Raw genomic sequence first — 14,506 nt, forward strand, 5'->3', positions numbered from 1 at the left:
CGGGGCAGCTTTGGAGGCGGCCAGGAGGAGGTGAGGACAGTTGTGGGCTCCGCGTTGTTTCGTCCGAGCCCCAGCTCACTCGGGTTCTAGGTCCGCCGCCTGGCGTGCTCGGCGCCCAGACTCAGTGTCTCTGGTGCCGGCGAGGTTGGGACAAAATAGAGACATTTGAATCTTTTTTTCGCGGCGGTTGGAAGGGACCGGGGAAATCCATTCTCATTGCAGGATGTTACAGGAGATGGCTGTAGCAGTTGGTCTCTGTGGCGCAATCGGTTAGCGCGTTCGGCTGTTAACCGAAAGGTTGGTGGTTCGAGCCCACCCAGGGACGAACTCGGCTTTGAATCTAGCGATGTCTCAGCCGTTAGTTTTATGCATCTACCCTTTCACTTCCTCCCCAGCACCCGCAATCCCCAGGCTGTTGATTTCCGCATGCTCCTTCCTCCTGTTTTTTTACCTGGTGCCGTTGATCTCTCTGCACCACCCTGAGGCCTGCCCTCACTAAGCCATCCGCCTTGAACCTGCCAGAACAGTTGCCAGTGGATGAAGACACACGCAGCAGGGGTTGGCGGGTGGGGAGGGGGAACACCTTACTCAAGCTATGATGTCGCAGATTAGGCCCTATGTCACCACCTGCAGGGGCACGGCAATGCCATGTCTCACGATGCCTCCACCCTTTCTTGTGGAACTATCACTTCCTTCCTTCCTTCCTTCTCTTTCTTTTCTTGCCCCATCGCAGGTACAATAATCCAGCTTCAGAACACTACTGTCATCTTCCATTCCCTCCAGCCTGGCTGCAGACAATTCCCACTCTTTATTTGTATGTATTGAATGTATTTGTATGTATTTATGAATTCACAAAGATTCGCAAACACCCAATTTCAATCCGGAACTACAGGGTTTTATTGAATACCTATCTTTTAAGTGAATCTCTTTCTCTAACACCAAGCTTTTTTGTTTTTAAGGGTACTACTGGGAGTAATAGGATATTCCAGAAAGTCCTTCAGTTTTTTTCACATTTCATAGACAAAACAATACATAATAGCAAAAATACCACTATCAATGGTATTCAGTCACTGAATACCGCTCAGTCCTGTCAGTCAGTCACTCAGTCCTATCTGACTCTGTGACCCCATGGACTGCAGCACGCCAGGCTTCCCTGTCCATCACCAACTCCCGGAGCTTACTCAAACTCATGTCCACCGAGTCGGTGATGCCATCCAACCATCTCATTCTCTGTCGTCCTCAACGATATAGGGGAAAGCAATTTTGGGGTTTGTTGTCCTGAGGCATACATAAATTGTTGCTTTATTTTAATTTTATAATTGGACGTAGCTTCCAACTTAAATCTAACTAAATAAGGTATATTCACTATAATCTAGCCTTGACTATAAATCCACAGGTGTCTCAAAGGCCAGGATGAAGTTGGATAAGCGGCCCTTGGTCTCCAGAGACGCTGGATCCGCGGCCCTGGCTCTTCTTTCTGCCTGAACTTGGGAGGAAAGGACTAGATTTCCTGGAGTCAAGTTCAAATCTTAGCCTGGCAGCTGCTTTTCGTGTCCAGCGGAGACTTAGGAGTGAGAAATTCTGAAAAAAAAAAATCGAATAAATCGAAGTAAATTGAAATAGGATCAATTAAAACGCGAACTAGAATTGGGCACATGAATTAAAATACAGTTGTTCTCACCGGAAAGCTGTCAACCTGGCCGATCAAAGACATTACAGCCCCCGCGACCATTTATTCACAGGGACAAGACATGCGGTGAGAAGCCCCCTCAGTGGGCTCAGCTTCTGCCTTTCGCCCCGGAGACCCAGGGTGACCCGATGGGGTGGAGGTGGCAATGGCTCGATCGTTGCGCCCCTTGGCGGGGCCGGGCCGCCGATGGCCAGCGATGAGCAGAGCGTTTAGGTCCAGCGGGGACGCCCCGGGCTCGACCCGCACCTGCCAGCCACCTCCCCGTGGATCACGGACCTACACAGCTCGGATAACAAGTTCCCGGGACCTCGGCTGCTGAGGGGGAGGCTGCAGAGCACGGGGGAAACGTGGCCTCTTTCGCGGGACCCAGAAGTTCTCGTCCCGCGAGCAGGAGGGAGGGGGACGCTGGGGCGAGAAAGCAGGTCCACTCGGCGCGCATCCGCTTTCAGGAGGAGACTGAGTTCGGGCTAAGCGCGTAAAAGACACTTAGCTCAGCCTAAAGAGAAAGGTCCCACCGAGACTCGAACTCGGATCGCTGGATTCAGAGTCCAGAGTGCTCACCATTACACCATGGAACCGCCAACGGCCTGACACTCCCACCGCTGAGCCAGGCCTGGCGCAGCCGCGCCGGCCCAGGACCCGCCTCCCGCCCGGCGCTCTCGTCACCCCGCCCCGAGCAGCTTCCTCCACAACGCCAGGGGGCGCCTGACTCGCCGGCCCGCAACCGTCTCTTCGGGTTTGGACTTCGTGGAATGAGACGAAACCCATTCGGGGTGAACAACAAGGAAGGGCTTTTTGGGCCTCCTCCAAATGCACCTGCTCTGCTGGCATTTCTAGAGTTTTCTACCCAGAAGTAAAATTCTCGCCAGAAAAAAAAGTTCCTTTTCTTTTTGCAGTTGTCCTCTTCCCGCTGCCCTGGGAGCGCTGAACATCCCCAGAAGAGCCTTTCGGACTTCGTGGGATGTCCCCTTCCTGGGACCCCAGGTCCAAGGGTAGAATCGCGGGGCACTGCCAGCTTCGTTGGGGGACAGAACGTCCTCTCTGTGTTGGGAACCCGATCGAAGCTAAAGCGACAGCGGCCCCGCACGTCGCGCCGCGAGCACCCACGCCGCTGGCGCCCCGTGGGGTGTGGTCGGATGTGAGCAGCTGACAGTGTTTCTTCTGGGCTGTTTCCTTCCTAACCTTCCTTCTCCTCAGCTTTCTGGGTTCACCCCCTCCCCGCCCACCCGCGTCCCCAAGACGGCGGCGCCCTCTCGGTTTTGAGAGGGGAGCTCAGCGCCCAGGGGCGTTTCCATTCTCCCGATATTTATATGATTCAGCGGCCAGTTTTAAAGTTTTGAACATCGGCCACGCTTGAAAGCCTTTCACACCCTCCCATTCTGCAGAGAGGGATGCACGAGTAAGAGGGGCACGTAGCTGACTGCAGCCGGAGAGGCTGTGTTGTCGCCTGTCACCTGGGCGGGGGCTCCCAAGATGGCGAGGAGCAGGCAGCCAGGCCGTGCGGCCGGCTTCGGGGCGTCGAGGGCCTCTCCCTGGTGTCAGCGCCCAGACGTCCGCTTGTTAAGACTCAGCCCTGTGTTGTGTTTTCAGCACAGGAGAGAGGGTTTGGGGAGCTCGTTCTCACCTCATGTTAACAGCATAAGATTTTATAATCCTGCTCTGTGAATACCGTACACGAGCATGACTGTTAATTGCGAAACTGGTGGTTGAAGCCACCACGGAACGTTCTAGTCTTATTTCAACTTATTTTCCTGCTTTCAAGTCTCAAACTTGACCAAAGCCTCCTCTGCCGCCTGTATCCTCCGGGCAGCAACCTCAAGCGGTAGCTCTCAGTTCCTGTTCTCACTGTCCCTTTGCTCTGTAGATACAGGCGGGGCAGCGGCTGAAACTCAGCAGTTCCTGGATCTTCACTGTTTGGCCCCAGGATGGTTTCTCCCCGCCCTCATTAGGTGCAACTGGTCTCTGCACTATCTGCAGCCCTGCAACTACCCTACCCTGCATGATTCCACAGCGATTCCAGAACTACCAGGCTGCAGAGGCTGAAGGCACAGGCATGGGAGTCACCATGATCAGTCTCCAGGCTGGTGCACATCAACAGCTAGTTTTTTTTTTTTTTTAATTTTTTTAATTTTAAAATCTTTAATTCTTACATGCGTTCCCAAACATGAACCCCCCTCCCACCTCCCTCCCCATAACATCTCTCTGGGTCATCCCCATGCACCAGCCCCAAGCATGCTGTATCCTGCATCAGACATAGACTGGCGATTCGATTCTTACATGATAGTGTACATGTTACAATGCCATTCTCCCAAATCATCCCACCCTCTCCCTCTCCCTCTGAGTCCAAAAGTCCGTTATACACATCTGTGTCTTTTTTGCTGTCTTGCATACAGGGTCGTCATTGCCATCTTTCTAAATTCCATATATATGTGTTAGTATACTGTATTGGTGTTTTTCTTTCTGGCTTACTTCACTCTGTATAATCGGCTCCAGTTTCATCCATCTCATCAGAACTGATTCAAATGAATTCTTTTTAACAGCTGAGTAATACTCCATTGTGTATATGTACCACAGCTTTCTTATCCACTCATGTGCTGATGGACATCTAGGTTGTTTCCATGTCCTGGCTATTATAAACAGTGCTGCGATGAACATTGGGGTACATGTGTCTCTTTCAATTCTGGTTTCCTCGGTGTGTATGCCCAGCAGTGGGATTGCTGGGTCATAAGGTAGTTCTATTTGCAATTTTTTAAGGAATCTCCACACTGTTCTCCATAGTGGCTGTACTAGTTTGCATTCCCACCAACAGTGTAGGAGGGTTCCCTTTTCTCCACACCCTCTCCAGCATTTATTGCTTGCAGATTTTTGGATTGCAGCCATTCTGACTGGTGTGAAGTGGTACCTCATTGTGGTTTTGATTTGCATTTCTCTAATAATGAGTGATGTTGAGCATCTTTTCATGTGTTTGTTAGCCATCCGTATGTCTTCTTTGGAGAAATGTCTATTTAGTTCTTTGGCCCATTTTTTGATTGGGTCATTTATTTTTCTGGAATTGAGCTGCATAAGTTGCTTGTATATTTTTGAGATTAGTTGTTTGTCAGTTGCTTCATTTGCTATTATTTTCTCCCATTCAGAAGGCTGTCTTTTCCCCTTGCTTAGAGTTTCCTTTGTTGTGCAGAAGCTTTTAATTTTAATTAGATCCCATTTGTTTATTTTTGCTTTTATTTCCAGAATTCTGGGAGGTGGATCATAGAGGATCCTGCTGTGATTTATGTCTGAGAGTGTTTTGCCTATGTTCTCCTCTAGGAGTTTTATAGTTTCTGGTCTTACATTTAGATCTTTAATCCATTTTGATTTTATTTTTGTGTGCGGTGTTAGAAAGGGATCTAGTTTCATTCTTTTACAAGTGGTTAACCAGTTTTCCCAGCACCACTTGTTAAAGAGATTGTCTTTACTCCATTGTATATTCTTGCCTCCTTTGTCAAAGATAAGGTGTCCATATGTGTGTGGATTTATCTCTGGGCTTTCTATTTTGTTCCATGGATCTATATGTCTGTCTTTGTGCCAGTACCATACTGTTTTGATGACTGTGGCTTTGTAGTAGAGCCTGAAGTCAGGCAAGTTGATTCCTCCAGTTCCATTCTTATTTCTCAAGATTGCTTTGGCAATTCGAGGTTTTTTGTATTTCCATACAAATCTTGAAATTATTTGTTCTAGTTCTGTGAAAAATATGGCTGGTAGCTTGATAGGGATTGCATTGAATTTGTAAATTGCTTTGGGTAGTATACTCATTTTCACTATATTGATTCTTCTGATCCATGAACATGGTATATTTCTCCATCTATTAGTGTCCTCTTTGATTTCTTTCATCAGTGTTTTATAGTTTTCTATATATAGGTCTTTAGTTTCTTTAGGTAGATATATTCCTAAGTATTTTATTCTTTTTGTTGCAATGGTGAATGGAATTGTTTCCTTAATTTCTTTTTCTACTTTCTCATTATTAGTGTATAGGAATGCAAGGGATTTCTGTGTGTTGATTTTATATCCTGCAACTTTACTATATTCATTGATGAGCTCTAGTAATTTTCTGGTGGAGTCTTTAGGGTTTTCTATGTAGAGGATCATGTCATCTGCAAACAGTGAAAGTTTTACTTCTTCTTTTCCAGTTTGGATTCCTTTTATTTCTTTTTCTGCTCTGATTGCTGTGGCCAAAACTTCCAGAACTATGTTGAATAGTAGCGGTGAAAGTGGGCACCCTTGTCTTGTTCCTGACTTTAGGGGAAATGCTTTCAATTTTTCACCATTGAGGATAATGTTTGCTGTGGGTTTGTCATATATAGCTTTTATTATGTTGAGGTATGTTCCTTCTATTCCTGCTTTCTGGAGAGTTTTTATCATAAATGGATGTTGAATTTTGTCAAAGGCCTTCTCTGCATCTATTGAGATAATCATATGGTTTTTATTTTTCAATTTGTTAATGTGGTGAATTACATTGATTGATTTGCGGATATTGAAGAATCCTTGCATCCCTGGGATAAAGCACACTTGGTCATGGTGTATGATCTTTTTAATGTGTTGTTGGATTCTGATTGCTAGAATTTTGTTGAGGATTTTTGCATCTCTGTTCATCAGTGATATTGGCCTGTAGTTTTCTTTTTTTGTGACATCTTTGTCAGGTTTTGGTATTAGGGTGATGGTGGCCTCATAGAATGAGTTTGGAAGTTTACCTTCCTCTGCAATTTTCTGGAAGAGTTTGAGGAGGATAGGTGTTAGCTCATCTCGAAACTTTTGGTAGAATTCAGCTGTGAAGCCGTCTGGACCTGGGCTTTTGTTTGCTGGAAGATTTCTGATTACAGTTTCAATTTCCGTGCTTGTGATGGGTCTGTTAAGATTTTCTATTTCTTCCTGGTTCAGTTTTGGAAAATTGTACTTTTCTAAGAATTTGTCCATTTCTTCCACGTTGTCCATTTTATTGGCATATAACTGCTGATAGTAGTCTCTTATGATCCTTTGCATTTCTGTGTTGTCTGTCGTGATCTCTCCATTTTCATTTCTAATTTTATTGATTTGATTTTTCTCTCTTTGCTTCTTGATGAGTCTGGCTAATGGTTTGTCGATTTTATTTATCCTTTCAAAGAACCAGCTTTTGGCTTTGTTGATTTTTGCTATGGTCTCTTTTGTTTCTTTTGCATTTATTTCTGCCCTAATTTTTAAGATTTCTTAACAGCTAGTATTAAGTATGCCCTTACAGGATGCCACCAACACTTTGATTTGAGGTGTTGCATCCTTACATTTTAAAAAATTAATGACATTACTTTTTAGGACAGATTTAGGTTTACAGGTAAATTGAGCACATAGTAGAGAGTTTTCACACATACTCTGTTGTCCCTCACCCAATTTCTTCTATTATTGCTGTCTTGCGTTAGTGTCATGGGGGGTAGGGGAGTAGCTGGGGGGTGGTTGGGGGCGGTTGAAGATCTCATTATCAGGAAAATGGTTTTCAAAAAAATGAAGTTTTATCTATTGCACTCCAGATGTGCCAAATGCTTTGATTTCCCCAAATTTGGGAAACTCCAATGCACAATTTGTGGTAATGGGGGACTGAGTTTGCACTCTCCCCTGACAGTTAATGGTTAATTGTGGTAGTTTAGTTTTGCTAAGTTGTGTCCATCTCTTGCAGCCCCATGGACTATAGCCTGTCAGCCTCCTCTGTCCGTGGGATTTCCCAGCCAAGAATACTGGAGTGCGTTGCCTTTTCTTTCTCCAGGTGATTTTCCGGATCCAGGGATTGAACCTGGGTCTCCTGCATTGCAGGCAGATTCTTTATGGACTAAGCCACCTGGGAAGCCCTAATGGTTAATAACAGACCGTTTAAATATATATTCAGTAGTTTGTGTGTACTTTTGGGGACATTTCCTAGATTCATTTTCCTGGAAGATAAACGTTCCTGCTCCCCTTCTAAGTTGCTTTGGGGAATAAAAATGCTGTATTCCTTTCCAGTGCCAGACTGTGAATTGACAGCCATCATTTCCCATTTTTGCATCATTTTCCCCATCATTGCATTTCCCATTTTCCCCTGGAAATGGAGTGTACCAGGTTATTCCTTTACTGCAGAAACACCAGAGATCTTGAACTCAGGGAGACCCGTGTGACCTGTGCCTCTTCCAGCCTGGGGAGGACAGATATTTCTAATATCTCACCTGACTTTCCCTACTTTCTTTTCTCTGCTATAACTGGCATGGCCATACTCCCAACCAACAAACGGTGGTATCTAGTGCTGTGTCCCCTGCTTAGTAACTAAGGCACAGGATCATTTTAGACTACCAAGAGGAGGAATTTCTGGGATCTCTTTTGGAGCAACAGATGAGGTTCCTGAGAGAGGGTTTGGGAATCTCTATTCCTCCTTCAGTGCCTTGTTTGTAACCTAAGGATTTGAAATGTCTGGCTTCTCTCCCTGGCTCTCCAGGGAACATAAGTCAGCCTGGGGGAAGTGTTTCCTGAGAGACTCTCCACAAAAGCTTCAAAGCTGGAACTTTCCACTGGGCTACTTTGTAGTCATGTTCACCCTTTCCTTTGAAGGACCTTTTGGAGATTAGAAATAATCAAGGGTGACATGCTTTTAAAGAGGCATGTCCTATATAACTACTATGTATAAAGTAACTGATAATTAATGAGAATTCATAACTAATGATAACTAAGAGAACCTACTATGTAGCACAGAGAACTCTACTCAGTGCTCTATGGCAACCTGAACAGGAAGGAAATGCAAAAAAGAGGGGATATATGTATACATATAACTGATTGACTTTCCTGTACAGCAGAAACCACAACCTTAAAGCAGCTATACACCAATAAAAATTAATTTAAAAAAATAAAGAGGCATGTTGATTCACAAAGGAATAGTTTTCACAACAAACCTCAGAGGAGCCTCCCCTCAGCCTTTGGGCAAGGGGCTGTGAGGACTGCATTCCCCAACATATAGCTAAGCAAACATTGTCCTTAGGACTGGTATGGTACTTTTAAAATAAAAGTATTTTTTAAAGTATAGTTGACATAAATTATTATGTAATTTACACATGTACAATATAGTGATTCAGAATTTAAAGGGTATATTCCACTTATACTTATTATAAAATATTGAGTATATTTCAGTGCTGTTTTATATATCCTTGTAGCTTATTTTATACATAGTAGTTTGTACTTCTTCATCTCTACCCCTATTGTGTCCCTCCCCCTTCCCTCTCCTCACTGGAAAGCATTAGTTTGTCCTCCATATCTGTGAGTCTGTTTCTTTTTAGTTTTATTCACTAATTTGTTATATTTTTGTAGATTCCACATATAAGTGATGTCTGACTTACTTCACTTAGCATAATACTCTCCAAGTCCATCCATGTTGTTGGAAACGTCAAAACTTCATTGCTTTTATGGCTGAGAATGATTCCATTTATTATATATTCCTAATCTTCTTTATCCATTCCTCTGTTGATGGACACACAGGTTGCCTCCATATCTTGACAACTGTAAATAATGTTGCTATGAACATTGGGTTGCATGTATCTTTTCAAATTAGTGTTTCTGTTTGGTTTTTTATTTTTTTTTCCAAATACATACCCAGCAGTGGGATTGTTGGGTTATATGGTAGTTCCCACTATCAGTGACCATGGTTCCCTTTTCTCCACATCCTCACCAGCATTTGTTATTTGTGTTCTTTTTGATGATAGCCATTCTATAGCATGAGGTGATATCTCATTGTGGTTTTGATTAGCATTTCCCTGATGATAGATGCTGTTGAGCTTCTTTTCCATTGGCCATCTGCATGTTCTCTTTGGGAAAATGTCTGCTCAGTTCTTTTGCCCATTTTTTAATTGGGTTGCTTGGGGTTTTTTGATGTTGAGTTGTATGAACTGCTTATATATTTGTATATTAACACCTTATCGGTCAAGTGTTAAGGGTTTTCCTTAGTTCACAGTTTCACCATGTTTGTGACTGTGTTCTTTATTTTGTAAAAGTGTCTTTTAAGGATCTTGATAGATATTTTCCAACTGATTTTATAAAAAGGGATGCCACACAAACACAAACTAACAGAAACTGGATTTACTCTCCCACCTGAAACAGCAAAACAACAAAAAAACCAACAACAACAAACTGAACAAAACAGATGAGACAAAGATTTTCAAGAGACTGGGCATCAGGCAGTAAAGGCCAGTGAGTGAGACCTGAGAAATGAAAAATAAACAGATAAGCCCTACAGTTGCTCCAGTTCACCACTTGGAGTGAGTTTCTAAGCGTGGCTGGGGAGAGGCAACTGAAAAGAAGCTCAGTGGGCCTCACTGAGTTGAGGACCCTGAGCTGAGTTATTGTTCCCCATCCTCATCTTCCCTTTCAGCAGGTTGAATCTATTGGTGTCTGCTGTTGTTATTCTATCTACAGACAGATATCCAGGCTGAACTGGGAACAGTCCTCTTTGAACTGCCTCCAGTAAGGAATGTGTATCCTCATTCTGTACCCCCTGATGGAAATAGCACAATGCTTTACCCACAGGGCCCCATAAATGCATTCATGGAACTCAGCTAATTTAGGATCCATATTATCTAGATGAGCAGAGATATTATATTTTATAGAACATGATGGGATAGAGGAGTGAATCAAAGAGCATTAGGCTATTCTGTTTCTAACAACACTAAAGACACATCAACCAGGTGAAAGCCAGGATTTTAGTGCCAGACCCCCATACATTCTTACTGCAAAACATGAAGTTGCTTTACTCTTTTTAAACTTTACTTATTTGATCTAAAATTTAAGGATAAAATACCAAGTCCTACAATTCTAGGACTATGACTGATATTTACATTGTCTTTGAAACAGGGTGAGAATTTGAAGTCCAAAAGGCATTACCTTTTCAGAGAGAAGACAAATTGTTCCTGATTGTTATGACAATGATAAATCTATAAGACTTATTAAACTTGCCTCTTTATTTCTCCTGCTGACCAAGACATAGACAGTAGAGACAGATATCAACATTTACTCTGGAGACCTAGAAGAGCTATCTATCTAGCTAGCTAGCTACCTATCTAGAAGAGCTTTTCTGTGACAATTCTTTTATCAGAGTTCCAGAGTATGATTATTTATATACACTCAGTTTTCAATCCCTGCTGACAAAACGGGAGCAAGGAACATAGATGTATTAAATACATCACAGTCATCATTAAAACATATGTGTGATTCTCTGTAAGACACTTGGCTCTTGTGCTAGAGGTCGTCTTCCTGAGAGCAGGTGCTCTGTGTGCCTTGTTCACCCAGTGCCTCTTCAAGAGCCTGACAGATAAAACATTCAGCAAATACTTGTCAAGTTGATCAATACTAGTTACCAGGAATCACTAACTCTTGCCGATGTCCTCTACTCCCTACGTTGTTTCCATCAAATCTTACCCTAGGTCTGTGCTAAAGCAATGAAAGCACAGCCCTAGGAACAGCCGTCAAAGATGCAAATACCTATTCCACTATGTACCAAGTTTGCTTTACATGGTGATTTCATTACTGTCTTTGAGCATATGGATCTTATGTATAATAGAGAAGAATGTACCATGTAAAACAGATATGGCAGCATTAAACTTGGATGAGTAAGTGTGATAGATACTATGCAGCAGATAGGGTTCCATTCCCTGGGCACTAGCTGCACAGCTAAAGAATGCCTACATCACAGTCATTGTGCTGCTTGTTAAAAACGTCTGGAGAGAAGGCCCAGGAAACTGCATTTCATACAAAAATTCCAAGAAGATTCTCATGCAAGGAAAAACCCCTACCTTTAAACAAACACCCTAGAATGGAGACCCCAAAAGCCTAGCAGCAACAAGAACAACTCAGTGGGTTTAGATCAAGTTTGTTGTCCAAGGTGCTGTGGCAGGGGAAATGCCTCTTTTCCAGAGGAGTACCCACCTGAGGTGGGACACAAAGAGGACCTTGCTTCCCCAGTTTGGGCTTATAGTGCCTCCATTGTCTTTTGAGTTTTCTCCTCTTCTCCAATCACTGGAGCATCTCAGCCCTTATGTGGGTCATATCTTTATGAAGACCTCTGCTATTTTATTCTCCTCTTGGAGAAAGATATGGCAGAGATCAGTTCAAGGGCTCCACAGTTCTAGACTTTATCCTAAGCTACTTTCTTTCAGGTGGGCTGAAAGAAATGAGGAGTTATGGAATTCAGGTCAATAAATGTGACCCCAGAGGAGCATGAGACCATGAGGGCAGTCCCTCACCAGAGATGGTCAGAACCATGACGTGGTCAATATCACCGTGTTCAGGTGGGGAGGACATGCTGATCGCTTTTGTGAGCAGAGAAGCCAGTCACATCCTTCCAAACTTCTGATCAGCAGAACTCTGATAATGAGTATATTGGGCTTCCCTGGTAGCTCAGATGGTAAAGGATCTGCCCGCAATTCAGGAGGCTAGGGTTTGATCCCTGGGTCGGGAAGTTCCCCAAGAGAAAGGAATGGCTATCCACTCCAGTATCCTTGCCTGGAGAATTTCATGGACAGAGGAGCCTGGTGGTTTTAAAATATTGTTTTTATAACCTGTTAATAGGAAGTAATAGGGAACTAATTCAGATGTTTATTTCTACTCACCTGATTTTCTGACTTTTCAGAAAAATATACACTAATGTTGTGTGCAAAAAAATAAAATAAAATAACCACAGTAACAATTTTGGGCTCATCTTCATGTTACTGTTTCTAAGCTCTTATAACATGAAGGACACTATGAAGAGCATTCTCGTGTGGAGGTATGTCTTTGTTACCAAACAACCTCTAAAAGAATCAAAAGGGGACAATACTTAACTGCACATAATTTTATCCATGAATTTATCATATATCTGTTTCCTGTGGCAGATCTATTTTTAAATCCTTGTTCTCCTGGGCTCTCCAGACAAGGTTTATGCAAAGCACCAGTTGAGGACTTCCCTGGTAGCTTAGTCAGTAAAGAATCTGCCTGCAATGTGGGAGACCCAGGTTCAATTCCTGGATAAGGAAGATCCTCTGGAGAAGGGAATGGCAACCTTCTCCAGTATTCTTGCCTGGAGAATCCCATGGACAGAGGAGCCTGGCAGGTTACAGTCCATGGAATTGCAAAGATTCAGACATGATTGAGCCACTAACACACACAACATGAAGGATACTATGAAGGGCATTTTTGTGTGGAGGAATGTGTCTTTAAGACTACCAAACAACCTCTACCAGCACAGGTGAAGCAATTTGAGGAGACCAATAGATCAGCTAGTGTTATTAAGTTCCTCAAACTATGTCACTAAGTCCTTTGGATACAGCCTCTCCTTTTATTTTGACTACAAATGAAGAAAAAATCTAATATTTAAAGTCCTATTCTAAGAATACACAAAAGAACTATATAAAAAAAGATCTTAATGACCTAGATAACCATGATAGTGTGATCACTCACCTAGAGCCAGACATCCTGGAGTGCAAAGTCAAGTGGGCCTTGAGAAGCATCATTACAAACAAAGCTAGTGGAAGTGATGGAATTCCAGCTGAGCTATTTCAAATCCAAAAAGTTGATGCTGTGAAAGTGCTGCACTCAATATGTCAGCAAATTTGGAAAACTCAGCAGTGGCCACAGGACTGGAAAAGGTCAGTTTTCATTCCAATCCCAAAGAAAGGCAGTGCCAAAGAATGCTCAAACTATTGCACAATTGCACTCATCTCACATACTAGCAAAGTAATGCTCAAAATTCTCCCAGCTAGGCTTCAACAGTACGTGAACTGAGAACTTCCATTTGTTCCATTTAGAAAACGCAGAGGAACCAGAGATCAATTAGCCAACATCCACTGAATCATAGAAAAAGCAAAAGATTCCAGAAAATTATCTACTTCTGCTTCATGGACTATGCTAAAGCCTTTGTGTGGATCACAACAAACTGTGGAAAATTCTTTAAGAGATGGGAATACCAGACCACCTGACCTGTCTCTCAAGAAATCTGTATGCAGGTCAACAAGCAACAGTTAGAACTGGACATGGAACAAAGGACTGTTTCCAAATTGGGAAAGGAGTATGTCAAAGCTGTATATTGTCACCCTGCTTATTTAACTTACATGCAGAGTACATCATGCTAAATGATGGGCTGGATGAAGCACAAGCTGGAATCAAGATTGCTAGGAAAAATATTAATAACCTCAGATATGCAGATGACACCACCCTTATGGCAGAAAGTGAAGAGGAACTAAAGAGCTTCATGATGAAAGTGAAAGAGGAGAGTGAAAAAGCTGGCTTAAAACTCAACATTCAAAAAACAAAGATCATGGCATCCAGTCCCATCACTTCATGGCAAATAGATGGGGAAGCAATGGAAACAGTGACAGACTTTATTTTTGGGGTTCCAAAATCACTGCAGATGGTAACTGCAGCCATGAAATTAAAAGACACTTGCTCCTTAGAGGAAAAGCTATGATAAACCTAAACAGCATATTAAAAAGCACAGATATTACTTTGCCAACAAAGGTCTGTCTAGTCAAAGCTATGGCTTTTCCAGTAGTCATGTATGGATGTGAGTGTTGGACCATAAAGAAAGCTGAGGGCCGAAGACTTGATGCTTTTGAACTGTGGTGTTGGAGAAGACTCTTGAAAGTCCCTTGGACAGCAAGGAGATCCAACCAGTCAATCCTAAAGGAAATCACCCCTGAATATTCATTGGAAGGACTGATGCTGAAGCTGAAGCTCTAATACTTTGGCCACCTGATGTGAAGAACTGACTCACAGGAAAAGACCCTGATGCTGGGAAAGATTGAAGGCAGGAGGAGAAGGGATGACAGAGAA

General features: G+C 43.2%; 2 non-coding genes across 2 annotated transcripts; one reads left to right on the forward strand and one right to left on the reverse strand.

Annotated features, from left to right (window-relative positions):
* The first annotated feature begins 251 nt into the window (after window positions 1–251).
* Window positions 252–325, forward strand: TRNAN-GUU (transfer RNA asparagine (anticodon GUU)). Its single transcript has one exon. It is a non-coding gene; the product is annotated as a tRNA-Asn (tRNA).
* Window positions 326–2,196: 1,871 nt separating this feature from the next.
* TRNAQ-CUG (transfer RNA glutamine (anticodon CUG)) lies at window positions 2,197–2,268 on the reverse strand. Its single transcript has one exon. It is a non-coding gene; the product is annotated as a tRNA-Gln (tRNA).
* Window positions 2,269–14,506: the final 12,238 nt, after the last annotated feature.

The sequence above is a fragment of the Budorcas taxicolor genome, chromosome 3, assembly GCF_023091745.1.
Source record: "Budorcas taxicolor isolate Tak-1 chromosome 3, Takin1.1, whole genome shotgun sequence".
Taxonomy (NCBI): domain Eukaryota; kingdom Metazoa; phylum Chordata; class Mammalia; order Artiodactyla; family Bovidae; genus Budorcas; species Budorcas taxicolor.